The sequence below is a fragment of the Ictidomys tridecemlineatus genome, chromosome 7 (assembly GCF_052094955.1).
Source record: "Ictidomys tridecemlineatus isolate mIctTri1 chromosome 7, mIctTri1.hap1, whole genome shotgun sequence".
Taxonomy (NCBI): domain Eukaryota; kingdom Metazoa; phylum Chordata; class Mammalia; order Rodentia; family Sciuridae; genus Ictidomys; species Ictidomys tridecemlineatus.
Window position 1 is genome coordinate 92,877,365 of NC_135483.1, and position 17,542 is coordinate 92,894,906.

General features: G+C 37.6%; 1 long non-coding RNA gene across 2 annotated transcripts in view; it reads right to left on the minus strand.

Annotated features, from left to right (window-relative positions):
• The window catches only part of LOC144365512 (uncharacterized), a 61,297-nt gene that overhangs the window by 15,735 nt on the left and 28,020 nt on the right, over window positions 1-17,542 (minus strand). The window contains exons 2-4 of one of the 2 annotated variants that reach the window (XR_013424029.1): window positions 17,087-17,166; window positions 11,726-11,776; window positions 7,858-7,955 (exon numbers count right to left, since the gene is read on the minus strand). This is a non-coding gene — a long non-coding RNA (uncharacterized LOC144365512). The remainder of the gene's footprint in view (window positions 1-7,857; window positions 7,956-11,725; window positions 11,777-17,086; window positions 17,167-17,542) is intronic. The other variant, XR_013424028.1, reaches the window with a different exon arrangement.

Below are 17,542 nucleotides of genomic sequence, written 5' to 3' on the forward strand. Positions count from 1 at the left end.
TTATTTTTATTTTTTTTTTCTTTTTTCAAGCTGACTAATCAATAATAGGCCCTTGTTTCTGAAAGTCAACCAGCTCTCATCTGAGGATGTTAAAAAAATCAGAATGTAAAATAGTGATTACTAGAGGCTAGGGAAGATGAGGAGAGTTAAGTTATGAGTACCCAAACACAGGTAGATGGAAGTAATATGCTCTGGTGTTCTTTAAAAGTGGCTTTCGTTCATGATAACCTACCATATATTTTATGAATAACTAGACAAGAGGAGCTAAAGTCTCCAAACACAAAGTAATAATAAGGAGATGGAAATGTTAATTACCCTGATTTGATCAGTACACATCATATATACATGCATTGAAAATATCAAGCTGTATTCTATAAATATGCACAATTTCCAATTGTCAATCAAAAATTTAAATTTTTCAATTAAATTATTTATTTACTTTAATTTGTTATACATGATGGTGGAATGCAATTCATTTCATATTACACATATAGTGCACAATTTTTCAAGTCACTGATTGTACACAATGTATTTTCACACCATTCTTCATACATGTACTTAGGGTAATGATGTCTAACTCATTCCACCATCATTCCTACCCCATTGCCCCTTCCTTTCCCCTCCCTTCCTTTGCCCTATGTAAAGATTCTCCATTCCTTCCATGCTCCTACCCATCATCATTATGAGTCAGCATCCACATATCAAAGAAAACATTCGGCCTTTGGTTTTTGGGGATTGGCTTGCTTCACTTAGTATTATATTCTCTAACTGCATCCATTTACCTGCAAATGCCATGATTTTATTCTCTTTTAATGCTGAGTCATGTTCCATTGTGTATATATACCAAAGTTTCCTTATCTATTTACCTACTGAAGGGCATCTAGGTTGGTTCCATAATTTAGCTATTGTGAATTGTGCTGCTATAAACATCAATATGGCTGTGTCCCTGTAGTATGCTGTTTTTAAGTCCTTTGGGTCTAGACTGAGGAGTGGGATAGCTGGGTCAAATGGTGGTCCCATTCCAAGTTTCCCAAGGATTCTTCATACTGCTTTCCAGATTGGTTGTACCAATTTGCAATCCCACCAGCAATGTATGAGTGTGCTTTTTCCCCAACATCCTCGTCAACGCTTATTGTTGTTTGTATTCTTGATAGCTGCCATTCTGATTGGAGTGAGATTGAAATCTTAGAGTGAGAAACTGATGTGACTCCATTTTTTTTATTGGTTGTTCAAAACATTACAAAGCTCTTGACATATCATATTTCATACATTTGATTCAAGTGGGTTATGAACTCCCATTTTTACCCCGTATACAGACTGCAGAATCACATTGGTTACACATCCACGTTTTTACATATTTTGCCATACTAGTGACTGTTGTATTCTGCTATCTTTCCTATCCTCTACTATCCCCCCTCCCCTCCCCTCCCATTTTCTCTCTCTACCCCATCTACTATAATTCATTTCTCTCCCTTGATTTTTTTCCCTTTCCCCTCACATCCTCTTATATGTAATTTTGTATAACAATGAGGGTCACCTTCCATTTCCATGAAATTTCCCTTCTCTCTCCCTTTCCCTCCCACCTCTCATCCCTGTTTAATGTTAATCTTTTTCTCATGCTCTTCCTCCCTGCTCTGTTTATAGTTGCTCTCCTTATATCAAAGAAGACATTTGGCATTTGTTTTTTAGGGATTGGCTAGCTTTACTTAGCATAATCTGCTCTAATGCCATCCATTTCCCTGCAAATTGCATGATTTTGTCATTTTTTAGTGCTGAGTAATACTCCATTGTGTATAAATGCCACATTTTTAAAATGTGGCATTAAATAATAATAATCTCTTTATGTTCAAAACACTAGAAAAACTAGGGATAACAGGAACTTACCTCAACATTGTAAAAGCTATATATGCTAAGCCTCGGGCTAGCATCATTTTAAATGGAGAAAAACTGAAGGCATTCCCTCTAAAATCTGGAACAAGACAGGGATGCCCTCTCTCACCACTTCTATTCGATATAGTTCTTGAAATACTGGCCAGAGCAATTAGACAGACAAAAGAAATTAAAGGCATTAAGATAGGAAAAGAAGAACTTAAATTATCACTATTTGTGGATGATATGATCCTATACCTAGAAGACACAAAAGGGTCTACAAAGAAACTACTAGAGCTAATAAATGAATTCAGCAAAGTGGCAGGGTATAAAATCAACATAAATCAAAGGCATTCCTGTATATCATCGACAAATCTTCTGAACTGGAAATAAGGAAAAACACCCCATTCACAATATCCTCAAAAAAAAATAAAATACTTGGGAATCAACCTAACAAAAGAGGTGAAAGATTTATACAAGGAAAACTACAGAACCAAAAGAGAGAAATAGAAGATCTTAGATGATGTGACTCCATTTTTGAGAAACCAGCCTCTACCTCAGAGCAAAGCCTGTCCAAGGAAAGGGGCATGACCCTTGTCCTTGGAAAAACCCACAGAGCACTTCTAAGCACATATTCACCCTTCTGAGTTGTTTGTCTATAAATAACAGGAGAGACCTGTGGCACCAGGTGTCCCTGACTCAGTCAGGCTAGGTGAGGACCCATAGCAACCCCCTAGCAACCACCAATCAGCATGAGACAGGGACAATACTGGGGATGCCAGATGACCCCCCAGTAGTTTATGGTGGTTGATAACTTGTGGGAAAACCATGTAGTTTAGCACATACACCCCTCGTGGCCTAAACCAATCAGTTCAAAGGAATCCCCCTCTTGTACTAACCAATCACCCCTACCCAATTTGTTCTCGCCAGTGAATGTGCCAATCAATGTTAAGAGTTGTTGTTTGATTTTCCCGTGGTATGGAATGATTTGCTGTGTGATGTTGTGACACATAGAGTATCCCCCCAAAACCTATAAAATCTCACTGAACAAAGGACCAGGACTCACTCCCTGGGACCGCTGCGTCGGGAAAGGTTGTGAGTCCAGGCTCAAGCTTGCCATAAAGACTCTTGTGTGATTGCATCGGATTCAGTTCCTGGAGGTCTATTGGGGTCCCACGAATCTGGCATTACAAGAGTAGTTTTGATTTGCACTTCTCTAATTGCTAGAGATGCTGAACATTTTTTCAGATGTTTGTTGATTGATTGTATATCCTCTTCTGAGAAGTGTCTGTTCAGTTCTTTGGCCCATTTATTGATTGGGTTATTTGTTTTTTTTGATGTTAAGATTTTGAGTGCTTTATATATCCTAGAGATTAATGTACTTTCTGATGTATTTGTGGTAAAGATTTGCACCCATTCTGTTGGCAAAAATTTTTAAAAATTTGAGATGGAAATATTAACTGTCCTGATTTTATCAGTATACACTGTATACATGTTTCAAATTGTCACACTGTACCCAGTACATTGATACAATTAAAATAATATTTAATTTTTAAATCATCAGAAAATTAAGAAAGAAAGGAAGGAAAGGAAATCAACCAGCTAGAGATAGACTCACTCCACTAAACACACTTCTGACTGATCAACCAAGTAGCTACAGCTCTTTTTTTTTTTTTTTAAGAGAGAGTGAGAGAGAGAGAGGGAGAGAGAGAATTTTTAATATTTATTTTTTAGTTATCAGCAGACACAACATCTTTGTATGTGGTGCTGAGGATTGAACCTGGGCAGCACGCATGCCAGGCAAGCGCGCTAGCACTTGAGCCACATCCCCAGCCACGACAACTCTTAAGGTGACGACAACACACTGAAGCTGTTGCAAGTTTACCAGTCCCTGAACTCCATGTTTCCTAGAATCCCTGGAGAGACTCAGCAATTTATTCTGCCCAGAAAGACTGTGCCTGGCCAGCATAGCTCTCCTACAGAAGGCCAAGCAGTAGATGAAGCTTTGTCTTTTTATGTCAGATATTCAGAGGTAGTTTCATCATGATTGCACTAGATTAATTTTTAACTTCATCATTGAAAGCTACAAAGCAAAGAAAAAAGGCTTTCAAATTCTGAAGGAATATAATTAACAAGCTAGAATTTAATACTTAGCCACTGAGTCCTATGCTTATAGTCCTTTTCCAGAGTAATAAATCAAAGATCATTATCTGAAATGAGTCAGTTAATAAGTAACAGTTCCAGAATACTGTCCTGGAGTATGGAGACAAATACCAAAAGAACCAGGTAAAAGAAATGAAACTGGAGTCTCCAAAGGAAGAAGTGGTAGGTGTAGTGGTATGAGAGTTAGTTTGCTGCTTTTCACAGTAAGTCTTGGAGAACTATTTGCTTTTTAAAACTCTGTGCATGTTAATTTAGTCAAAAATAAATGCAAAAGAAAAAAATGAAAAGAAAGTGATAAATGTCACTGATCCAGACCAAAGTGCAATAACCTGTCTAATGTTAAGTGAAAAACAAGCAAGATGCAAAAAGTAAGCACAGCAAGTTATTATTTGTGTAAATGGAGGGGGGAGTGACAATCATAAATATATGCATACATAATACCAGAAAGCTCTACTGTGTCTAACTTCCAAAAAAATCCTGAATGCAACCATATATCACTCTCCACCACTGGCATCATTAGGAACAACATCCTCTTTTGAGGACCCTCAAACAGTGGACTGCCCACTATTTCCATGCCTTCCCTGCTTTTACCCCTTTGTCTACATAGCAAGCCAGGTAATCCAGTTAAAAATAAATAATAAAACACATTGCCCATTCTGTTCAAAACCCTTAGAGTTTTCTGGGGTTTTTTGAACACATTCAGTCAAACCAGAGTCCTTAGTAGGATAGTCACACCCTCATGTGATCAGGTTCTGTCTCATCTAGTCACAGTGCATTCTTACTTCAGGGTCTTTGCAAATCATGACCCATTCATTGCATGCAGTGCTTTCCCCAGACATCTGTCAGGATTGACCCTCCCTCAGCTCTCTGCTCTAGTGTCATCTTCTCCAAGAGACCTTGCCTAGGCCTCTCTTTGCATTTCCTTCCCCACGCACGATCCACTTGTCATTCTCTGTTAACTCACCCGACTTATTTTTCTTCAAAACACTTATTAACATTTGCCATTTATGTACATATTAATATTTGCTTGTTTATTGGCTTCCTCACCCCACAGAATGTAAAGTCCCATGAGGGCAGTTAGATTTGTCTACTTCTGATTGCACTTATCCCTAACCCCCTAAAGCAAGGCCTGCCATGCATAGTGGCTACTAATAAGATTCTTTTGAATAAATTTGTACGTAATGAAAAGTATATTGCTGGGCATGGTGGCACACATCTGTAATCCCAGCAACTCTGGAGGCTGAGGCAGAAGGATTGTGAGTTCAAACCCAGCTTCAGCAACTTACCGAGTCCCTAAGCAACTCAGCGAGACCCTGTCTCTAATAAAAAAAATTTTTTAAAGGGCTGGAGATGTAGCTCAATGGTTAAGCAGCCCTGGGTTCAATCCCTGGTACCCCTCCCCCTCTCAAAAAATAAAAATAGACGCTCTTTTGAAACTTCTTCAAAGAAAGAAATGTTAAGTGAGAGAGTCAAGGGCTTGCTATTTTTCACAGAAGAGAAAAACTAAACTATTCATAGCAGCTGCTTTGGAGAGAGGAACTAGGAACTTGAGTGCCAGTGGTGAGAGAGCAGGAGAGACGAAACTTTTACTTCTCTAGGTCCCTCTGCCTTCAACTCCCACAGCACCCAGGTCTAAGCTGTACACTCCATACTGCTGCACATCCTTGAGCATCTGCTAGGGTGCCCAAGGGAAGTATGAGGACATTTATTTAGGTTTATTTTTTTCTTAAAAGAAAAAGACATATGTTAATTTATAGGTTTTGAATACATGTATATAATTTACAAATTGTGTTCTGGATTGCATGTTTTTTGCAGGCATGATGACATATGCCTATAATGCCAGCCACTAGGGAGGATGAGGCAGGAGGATTTCAAGTTTGAGGCCAGCTTAAGCAACTTAGCAAAGTCTGCCTCCAAATAAAAATTAAAAAGGCCTTGGGATGTAGCTCAGTGGTACAGCACTTGACTCCCCAGTCGGCGCAGTTGTGAGTTCAAGCCCTAGAACTTCAAAGAAACATCAAAACATGTTCTTAGTTACAAAGGGACACAATTAAAAAAATTTTAGTCTGTAAATTTAATCACAAACTAATAACCTATAGCTCTTGTAAATGGCAGATGCATTTGATTTATCTTATATTGTTTTGAAATTATTTGAATCAATATTAAAATCCATAAATTTCACATAAAATTTCAGATTTCTGCCTTTTTTAAAATGCTAGAGGAGTTGGCAATGCTGGTCCTGCAATTTGCTGGAGCAAGGGAGTACATGCATGTTTAGAATGTGTCTGTTTGTGTGTGTGTTTCTGTGCAGCAAAGTGTTCCAAACAGCTTCCTGTGGGTTGTGGGTTCTCACATTTGACTTACCTCACCCCTTTATCAGCCTGATCTTGCAGGCATTTTATTGATGGTCTTAGTTTAAAGCCATTTTCTGACCCATTTCTCAACCTCAGTCAAATCATATGTACTGATAGCAGTAGAAGGCCTAACATTTGCTAATAATTTACTACTTTTAATGATTGAATTCAGAGCTACCTCCATGGTAATGCTACACTCTCTTCTAATCCTGTTGAATCAGAAACTGAGCTTAATGGGAGAGTATGTACCTGTGAATCACCATCCTTGGGTACATCCTTGTGGAGAGCCACTGATAAATAGTTTACACTGTGAACCTTGCTATTCTAACTTTGTAGAGTCCTTGTTTGTGCATATGTATGTATAGCCCTACGTATACTTCTTTTAACAAATACATTTTGTACAGTATTTCTGAGTTCCTCAGAGTATCCAGTAGTGAGAATACTAAACTTGCTGGTTGACTGATTAACATTAAAAAGCATATAACTTATAACTTACATCACTGTGGTTTGCAATTAAATAATAGAGGATGGCATAAGAAACACACAGAGATGTATGACATACAGTAAAAGCAGGAGGAATGGCTCATTGTTTTTGTTTTCTAGACTGTTCTTAACATCATTTTCTTATTTAATGTTTATAATAGTTATTTGGGCAAAATTTTCCTTTTAATTTTCTATATGAGAAAATGAGGCTTAGAAAAGTGAAATAGTACTCCACAACCATTAAACTACTAAATGGCAAATCAAGAATTAGAAACCTAAGTCTAATTCCAAAGTCAATGATCTTTACTAATAACCCCCTCACCCTCCTCAAATAAATAAATAAATAAAATTCTTGACACGACATTGACATATCTCCAATAAGATTTTCCAAAATAATGATTTATTTACCATTGAAAATTAGCTATAAAATTAGTATATTCCGTAACAGCAAGTGGAGATGTTGAAGAAGTTTTGAGTCAAATTAACAGAGGGGAAACAACAAAAGTTGTGTCAAGGTAGACTTTAGAATAGGGTTAAGCATCTGGCTCACAGAAGTCAAAATATTAACCTTTTTAGATCTTGATCAGAGGTTACTTAGAGATACTTTTGAAAATTAGTAGCCGACTGGAAATTTGTTATCACAAAAAATGAGAATTTGCTTCTTGGCCACAACCTCTATTTGTTGTAGACAAAAAGTAAAGGCTGAATCAACTGTAGTTTGCTTTGTTGTTGTTTGTTTGTTTAATTTTAAAATATAAAATCAGAACTCCACTTTCATTCATCCAACAGAAACATTTTCAGCATCACCAAGGGGCACTATTGTGGGAAAGAGACATCAACAGTTTGAAGACTTAGGCTCCACTCTTTTTTTTTTTTTTTTTGGTACTGGGGATTGAACTCAGGGGCACTCAACCACTGAGCCACACCCCCAGTCCTATTTTGTATTTTATTTAGAGACAGAGTCTCACTGAGTTGCTTAGCACCTTACTTTTGCTGAGGCTGACTTTGAACTTGAGATCCTCCTGTTTCAACGTCCCAGGCCTGGCTAGGCTTCACTCTTAAGGAGTTTATCTTCTAGTAAAGGAGCTGAAAGCAAGAAAGCACTAGGTTAAGTCAGGCTTGGAGAGTCCTTTCTTTCAGGCAGAAAATTTTTGACTGATGGCTATAAAAAGAATAACTCTGAGGCAGCAGATTTAAGAGGCAGCTCTATGCCCAGGCTGCATACAACATTCTATGTATGCAGCACTTAGAAAAAAGAGATGTGGTAACCAAAGTCTTTCACAATGAGATAAGATAAAAGGCTTAAATAAGTTTAATCAGAATGGTTCTGAACATGATAAGATAAGGGGTTTAAATTACAGGGTGAGGCAGCTGCTGAATAAGAAGTTTTTACAGATAGATAGATAGATTCCTCCAGCCAAAATAGGTTATATAATTCGTGACAGCTTATTTGCTGGAAAAATATATTAATTAATGATTGTTATGGAGATATATGTAGTGGGTGGGGGACAGAATTATAAGAATAGGATCACAGATAAATACCTGTTAAGGTTTGGATATGAGGTGTCCCCCAAAAAACTTATGTGATAGACAATGCAGGAATGTCCAGAGGTAAATGATTATGAGAGCTCAAACCTAATCAATTGATTAATCCATTTGATAGACTGATAATTTGAATGGATTACTGGGTGGTAACCATAGGTAGGTAGGACATGGCTGGAGGAAGTAGGTCACTGGGGTGCGTGCCCTCAGGGATTATATCTGGTTCTGGCTTGCGCTCTCTCGCTCTCTCTCTCTCTCTCTCTCTCTCTCTCTCTCTCTCTCTCTCTCTCTCTCTCCTTCAGGGCTGCCATCAAGCTGAGCAATTTTCTTCTGCCGCATCCTTCTATCATGATGTTCTGCCTCACTTAAGGTCTAGAATAATGAAGTCAGCTGATTATGGACTGAATCTCTAAAACTGTGAGACCCAAATAAACTTTTTTTCCTCTAAATTGTTATTGTCAGGTATTTTGATCACAGTGATGAAAAACTGACTAACAAAATCCCAAAGTTGGTGGAGAAATTATTTGTGGGGTGATATAAGGGAAGCTTTTAACTTACTTGATAACATTTCTGTTTTTTTCTAATTAACATATAAATATATTTTCCTTGTAAGCATTATAAAATTTATTAGTCAAAATAAAGTTCTCTTGGACCATCTCTCAACTGTCCCCTATACAAATTCCAACACCCTCCCCAACTTATCTTCTCTGGAAATTTTTACAAACACATGTAGCATTTGAGCATGACACAAAAGAAAAATAAAGCTTGCAAGAACAACACCATTAACTCCCTTTTATTAAGAGGTTGCTATGTTTGACAGTTTCCATATAAGATATTAAATCACTTAACAAATGTGTTGTGAGCAATTCCTATGTGCCTGAGACTGGGAATATAACAGTTCCCTCAAATTCATTACTGCCTCCAAGCTCCACATGTTTTCTGCCATATGCTGATAAGGAATTCAGATTCAGGAAACTTTAGCAACTCAAGACAAGGTTACTTTGAGTTAAGTGGCAGTGCTGGGACTCTAATCCTGGCCTGTCTGTCTTCAGAGCCTAATGCTTCTTCTACAACTACATATGGTTTTCAAACCATTTGTTTTATAGGCAGAAGTCTTTAAAAATTTTTAATGCAAATGAATTAAATGATCACATTGTAGCTCAATGCAGAAAGAAGATAAAAGGAGAGGCATTCTGGTTCCTTAATGGCTATCTGCTAAGATGAATTTGTTTTCAATCAAGAGGACTAGAAGGAAGTATTTATGTGAAAAACCTCAAACATGCAAGTGTCCTATTACTCAATAGCTTTAGGGTCAATAGCCAAACATTAATGCTGGTAAAGATCATTAGGGCACTGGTTTTGGAATCAAGACACCTGGCAAACCACGCTAACTCTGTTACTTACTGGTTGAATGACTACGCCTCAATTTTTCACATCTGTAAGATGGGAATAATAGTAGTAACTTACAGTGGTAGGCAGAATTCCCCCTGCTGGTATACATGCTCATATAATTGTCCCACCCCAGCCAAACTTTAGTGCTGGACAGCACAACTGGTTATGATCACTGTTATGATTAGGTTATTAATCAGTTGAGTTGGAGTTAACCAAAAGATGATCCTGGGTGAGTCCAGCCTAATTGCCTAGGAAAAGGTGAAGCTTTGAGACGTACCTGCCTGTGCAGAAGAAATCAAACAGCCTTTGAGAGGAGGAGCCACTTGGCATGAAACAGAGGATGACCTCTTGGATCCTAAGCCAGTCCCTGGCTGAAAGTTAACAAGAAAGTAGGGACCTTGGTCATTGTCTTAGTCTAGCTGGCTGCTATAACAGAATACCCTAGACTGGGTAACTTAAGAACAACAGAAATTTATTGTTAACAGTTCTGGAAAGCTGGAAGTCCAAGATCAAGGAGCTAGGAGAAGCTGGGTGCTGTAGCACAGTCCTGTAATCCCAGCTCTTCAGGAGGTTGAGGCAGGAAGATCACAAGTCTGAAGCCAGCGTGGGCAACTCAAAGAGGTCCTGTCTCAAAATAAAACAATAAAAAAGACTAAGGATGTAGCACAGTGGCAGAGGTCCCTCGGATCAAATAAACACTGGCTTCTATATTTTTCCCCAGTAAGGAAGATGAAACCTTGTTCATAGGTCATTGTATCCACCATGGACTCTGACATGAAGCATTCAGTGAAAAGGGCTCCTGCACAAACTGAGTGATGAGGCAGTTTCTCAGATTCATCCAAGTGCTGTCCCCTGAGCAATGCTTTCTCCCTGTTCCAACAGAAGCCAGACTTGCAACTTGGGAGTGAGCTGTGCCCCTTACACACCTAGACAATCTAATTGATAACCTTACCCGCTCCCTGACCATCGTCTTATTAAAGACCTTTTCCTGAAGAACCCCTCCTGTGTTAGTTAGCTTTTGCATCACTGTGACCATAATACCCAACAAAAACAACTTAGAGGAGGAAAGTATAGTTGGGGCTCTTGGTTTCAGACATCTTAGTCCATAGATTGTTGACTTCATTTCTCTGGGCCCAAGGTAAGGCAATTTTTTATATCATGGGAGAAGGGCCCGGCAGAGGAAAGCTAAACCCCTCATAGAAGCAAGGAAGCAGAAAAAGGGGCAGTGAGAAGCCATGCATGAGATGTACCCTTTTAGGGCATACCCCTAGTGGCCCACCTTCTCCAGCCACATCCCACCTGCCTATAGTAGCCATGCAGCTAGTCCACTCAAATTAGGATGAACTGGCTAAGTTATAGCTTTCACAATTCAATCATTTTGCTCTGAATATTTATTTCTGCAGAAACCAGAGTTTTAGGGGGATACCTCATTTTAAATCATGAGCCTTATCAGTTATACTGGTAATCTTAGTTGACCCTAATCTCAAACATTCTCCACCGTCGCCCTAATCTTACCTAATTTGGTTACTATGAACCTTATAGAACAGGTACCTCCCCTTGGCCTCTTCCCCCACCCCCCAAAAGAACACATTTCTAAGAATTGACTGAAAAAAATTAACTGGTGGCAAACTTTCAGATGGTTTGAATGTGTAGGAAAGTCTAAATTGGGAGAACATCGATTAAAGTATCAAATTTTATACTGAGAATTTACTGTACATGAAGTGCTGTACCAAATATTATGGAATTTCAGAGAGGGACATGTGTTTCATCTTCAACTTACCTTATTTGGGAGATAAAACAGAATATAGGAAATTAATAACAAATCCTTCTTAACAATTTCATACAGCAAAACAACAGATGCTATGACACATTTGGGCACATGGCTTATTAACAAAGAATGATAAGAATAATAATTTCTGTACCAGTTCTAGAAGGACCAAATTACCATGAGGCTTTTTGAATCAGGAAACAACCTAGGGAAGAAGAACAAATAGATATTGAAGTCCTGATGGTGAGATGTGACTGTATTTAAAGTTAGGATGTCTAAAGAGGTAATAAAGTTAAAATGAAGTCATTAGTGTAGCCCTAATTCAAAATGATTGGTGTCCTCATGAGAAGCACAAAGTAGAACACAGAGAGAAGATTATGTGAAGATTTAGGGACAAGATGGTCATATATAAGCTAAAGAAAGGTCTCAGAAAAAAAAATGACCCTGTTGATACCTTGATCTTGGACTTTTAGCCTCCAGAATAGTGAGAAAATAAATTTTTGTTGTTTAAAGTCTGTCATAGCAGCCTTAGCAAACTCATACAGACAGTATCTGGTGATAGTCCCCTTTGAAATACAGGGAAATTAACTAATTCTATGTGAGAAAGAGAAGGATAAAAATAAGGTAACAGAAGAAATCAGAAAAAGACATGAAGATGAATTTTAGGAAATGATGGAGATTAAGCTAAAATGAATAAGAAAAAGGATACTATTGACAAGATGAAATTTTGCTGAGGAAAGAAACACAAGATAACCTACACCAACAGAACTATCCTTGTCCTGAAATTGTAGAGTAGAAAACAATAAACTTAGTGACAAAGTGACAAGAAAGAAATAGGAGTCTAAGGTGCCTAAGCTATTGAAGACAGAAGAAAATGGAAAAGGAAAACAACATGTGTAGGAGACCAACCTTGCACATGACTGAGTCACACTCCTCGGCTGGGTGCTGAGGCGCTCAGTCACAGAAATGTGGCAGAGCTTTCCCCACCCTTCTTGGGTTTGAGGGTCAGTGTCTTATGCATGGGTGTGTCTTGCTACAGCCCCATGGGTGGAGCTACGCTCACCTGTTCCTTTGTAATATAACCCCTTGCCCTGTTTAGGATAGAATGTTCCATGGAAGTGCCTTGTGTGTATCCCCTTCTTTTACTGTGCCCTTGGTTGTGGCCTACCCAGATGTCAGTCAACCTGCTGACAGTGGACATCATGAAGATAGACTCAGCTCCCTGAAAACTGACCCCTTGCCTCATTTGAATAGCTTTTCCTCAATAAAAGGGGTCAGTGTGTGTGCTTTCTCTCTCTCTCTCTCTCTCTCTCTCTCTCTCTCTCTTTCTCTCTCTTCCTTCGGACCCTTAAGGTCAGAGGAGCTGTCACAGTGACCCCAAAGAAAAAGGTATTTGTGTCTCTTGTGTGATTATTTTGCGTAGGCCAGTTAGCCCAGTTTTCCTGGAGTGACCCCTGAGCCTTTTAGTTGCAAACAGAAACCCAGCAAACATGGATCCTGAGATTAAAGGAAGTAAAACATTAAGAATCTGAGCATTGGGCTACTGATATTACATGTTCTAGCTCATTTCATGTTTCTCAACAATCCTGTGAAGCAGGTTACTATAGTTTAAATCTTTAAGAAATTCAAAGAAAGATTTGAGGAGTAAAAACAAGCCATACACATATGAACCAAGTGTTATATGAGTCAGAAACAGATTAGATCATTCATTAGCTGGCATTTTGTTATTCAAATTTAGAGTCACAGTTTATGGGAATCAGAAAGAAAAGATATGAGGTGTAATTCGAAAAAACAATTATGTGAAAAGAAAGATTGGATTTGGGCATTTACCTTTTAATCCTTTTCTGGATATTTTGGGCCACTAAAATTGCCATTTTTGCATAAATTAGATCAAGTTAGATTATTTCCCTTTAAAACCAACCAAACTAATCAAACAACTCGGATGAATAGAGGGGGAAAGAGTGAGACAGTCCTTGGCAGCTTTGTTGAGTAGATTTGATATAGTTTGCCCAAGGTGTAGCTTATAGACAATCCAATCACCAAATAGCTCCTTATAGGGGAAAATATGAAGCTGAATACCTTATCTGAGAAGGCAGTCACGTTTTATATGACATGTTTTACATGACTTTGCCTACCCTTCCCTAACCTCTAGTTCTCCTACCTTGACTGACTAGAACCAGGAGCATACACATGATCTAACAGTGACCAGCATTTAGATGAGCTTTTGGCCTCTGAGGTGGTTTAGCAAGTAGGAATACTACAGAGACAAGACACTCTCTCTTAGAAATTTGAGTAGAACTGACAAAATAATTTGAAGTTTCAAGTTATCAATAAGAAGAATAACCAGTCATGAACAAACAAAAGTCATACGTAAGTAGAAATGAAAGGATTTCCTCAGAAAGTCAAGAAGTTAATTAGCACAATAGGAATGCTGTGGCACAGATGGAGGCGTGCTGAATCACCTCACTCATGGAATTCTTGACCTGGCCAAGGAAGCAAGAATGACTCACATTAGTGACTGTTTTCTGGATGTTTCTAGTTCCTAAGTGATTTTCAGTGCCCAAGAACCTGATTCAATAGCTTCTCCTCATGTCTCCCTAAGTTCCTAAAGTCCTTATTTTTGTGAGTATCCTCACAACATCCCTACTCCAGTCACACAAATAAAGCCTTTTTCTTTGTAGTGAAATTGAAATGATATTAATAAACATCTCATTAATAAATATTGACGAACATTTAACGTGAATTATCACCAAGCACTGGGCTACTGATATTACATGTTCTAGCTCATTTCATGCTTTTCAATAATCCTGTGAAGCAGGTTACTATAGTTTGAATCTTTTGCTTCCCTCCAATTTCATGTGTTTGAAGCTTAATGCCCAGTGCAACAGCTTTGAAAAGGAAGGGTCTAATGGGAGGATCACAAATGGATCAATATTGTGATAAAAGGGCCTGTGGAAGTGGGTTCTCTTTGTTCCTGCTTTTCTGCTATGTGAAGAACAGCATTTCTTCGCTCTGGAGGGTGCAGCGTTCAAGGCACTATCTTGGAAGAGAAAATCAGACCTTCTCCAGACACAAACCTACTTGCACCTTGATCTTGGATTTCCTTCCTATAGAACTGTGAGAAATAAATTTCTACCCCTTATAAAGTACCTATAGTGTTCTGTTACAGCAGTGCAACGTGAACTTTACACAGCTACTAGCATTCTCATTAGTTTGTAGATGGAGAAACCTAACTTATAAAAGTCACCTTTCTTGCCCAAGGTCACACATTCTGTGGCCAAACCAGATCTGAAGTAGATCTGTACAGCTTCAGACATCAAACATGTATTTCCATTTAACTCCCATCTTTTCTTTCGGATCATTTTGAGAGAAAATAGTAGAAGACAACTACGTCAAGTCAAAAAATCAGTAACGTAGTGATCACAATGAACAGATAAAAAGATTCATCATGAACACTATGTTCTATAAAATGAAATCATCATGCTTCTTGCTGAAACTCCATAAAAGAGAACTTCTAGAAAGTTCCCCCAAAGAAAGAGTAAACGGACATTAATTACTAATTTTAGAAGCAGACTGTGTGCCAAATGTATGTTTTGTTTAAATAAATGTCTAAGGAAAAATATATATATATATATATTTTCCTTTGTTTAATGATGATTGCTTTCCCTAAACTAGTTTTTCTCATAAAGGCCTAAGTTCTGTAACAATGAATTCTCCTACAGTGGGGTTTTCTGAAACCAAACTTGGATATAGGAGAGAGACTAATTTGCATTTAAAAAAGAGAAATGAAACTGTAGAAATTAAAAAAAAATATGTAAAATATTTAGAGAATATTGTGTAGGCATGCATGTGTATTCACAAAGGTAGCATACTAAATTAGTGTTTAAAATAATTAGTTTGACAACTAATTTATTAGAAAAGTGACATTAATTCTCTCTAATACCATATAATAAGCTATATTCCAGAAAGATCAAGGACTCAAAAAATTTTTAATAAAAAAGCAAATTATGGGTGTGGCTTAGTGTGAGACTCTCAGTTAAACGCACACACACACACACACACACACACACACACACCCCAAATTGTAAAATTACTAGGAATAAAATTCACAGAAATGATTTTATAATACTCACAGAGTGAAACCCTTTCTCAGAGTAACACAAAAACCCAAATTATAAAGAAAACAGATTAAAATGTGAACAATTATTCATTCTAACATGTATGAGAAAATAAAAAGTATCATGGAACTAGGAGGAAAAATTAGATGTTTGAAGATGATACTGCATACTAATGCTAATAATGCTACTTTTATGATATTACTTAAATTATGAAATTATCACATTACCAAATTTTAGGAAAACAGAAGATAGAAAAAATACCCACATGCTGGGCATGGTGGCATGCACCTGTAATCTCAGCAGCTTGGGTGGCTGAGTCAGGAGGATCGAGAGTTCAAAGCCAACCTCAGCAAAAGCGAGGTGCTAAGCAACTCAGTGAGACCCTGTCTCTAAATAAAATACAAAATAGGGCTGGGGATGTGGCTTAGTGGTCCAGTGCCCCTGAGTTCAATCCCAGGTACTTCCCCACAAAAAAGAAAAAATACCCACAAGTATTAATACAATAATAATAATTATTATTATTTAATTTTTTTAGTTGTTGATAGACCTTTATTTTATTTATTTATATGTGATGTTGAGAATCGAACTCCATGCCTCACCCTTGCTAGGCTAGCGCTCTACCACTGAGCTACAACCCTAGCCCCAACAATAATTATTATTTTACTTTGTTTCCTTTCAGTATTTTTAAAGGTATTTTTATGATAGGATATTTCACATAATAAAATTAATTGCTTTAAAGTATAAAATTCAGTGGATTTTAATATATTCACAAGACGTAACCATCACCACTCTTGAATTCAAAAACATTTTCATCACCCCTCCCTAAAAGACAATGACAACCCATTAGTTATTCTCCATTTCTCCTCCCTTGGCTCCAGACTCTAATTTCTGACTGTATGCATTTGTCATAGGCACTTTAAACCCAGTTGATTGTAGGAGCTTTACTTACTTCACCCAACAGTCCATCAGAAACAAGCTTCCCATAAAAGAAAAAAATCATCTTCAAATTTAAGTATAGAGAAATCATTTCTAAAATGTTTGCAAATAGCAAAAAATAAGAGGAAGAAAAGAAACAGGAAAGCAATTAAAGGATAATTTCAGAATACCAATTAAAAGATGAAGAGGTATATAACTTATCATAGTGTATGCAAAATAGCTCAAGAAGTGAAAAATAATTAGGCTGGAGTATTAAAGATAAGAGTATTTTATTTTCTTGGGTTTAGCAATCTTTCTATTGATTATTGATATATATCTATTTCCTCCCCCCTCCACTGCTGGGGATTGAACCCATAGCCTCATAAATGGTAAGCACTCTACAACTGAGCTATACACTCCCCTTTAAATTTTTTTTTTTTTTGTAATCAAATGTAGTTCAGGTCACACGTGGTGGCACATACCTGTAATCCCAGTGGCTCAGGAGGTTGAGGCAGGATGGAGAGTTCACAGTCAGCCTCAGCAACTTAGCGAGGCCCTGTCTCTAAGTAAAATATAAAAAAGGGTTGGGGATGTGGCTTAGTGGTTAAGCCCCTCTGGACTCAATACCTGGTACCAAAAAACAAAAAACAAAACAAAAAAAACCAAAAAAAACAACAACAAATATGTAGTTCAGGTTGAAGAGTTTATTGTGGAATGTAAAGGATGCTTTGCTGCTACAACATCTTGTTTCTACAACATCATTTTGCCTTCCACTAAAACTCTAGAGAAAGTCTAACTTTTTAACAGTTACATTTAAAAAAATTCTTCTGGGTGGTTACTTCCCTATCTCTAAATAATACAGTCATATTGCCACTTCTTTATTTATCAGACTTTATCTGATCTGTGCACTTCCTTCCTATTCTGTTAGATGAGAGCTT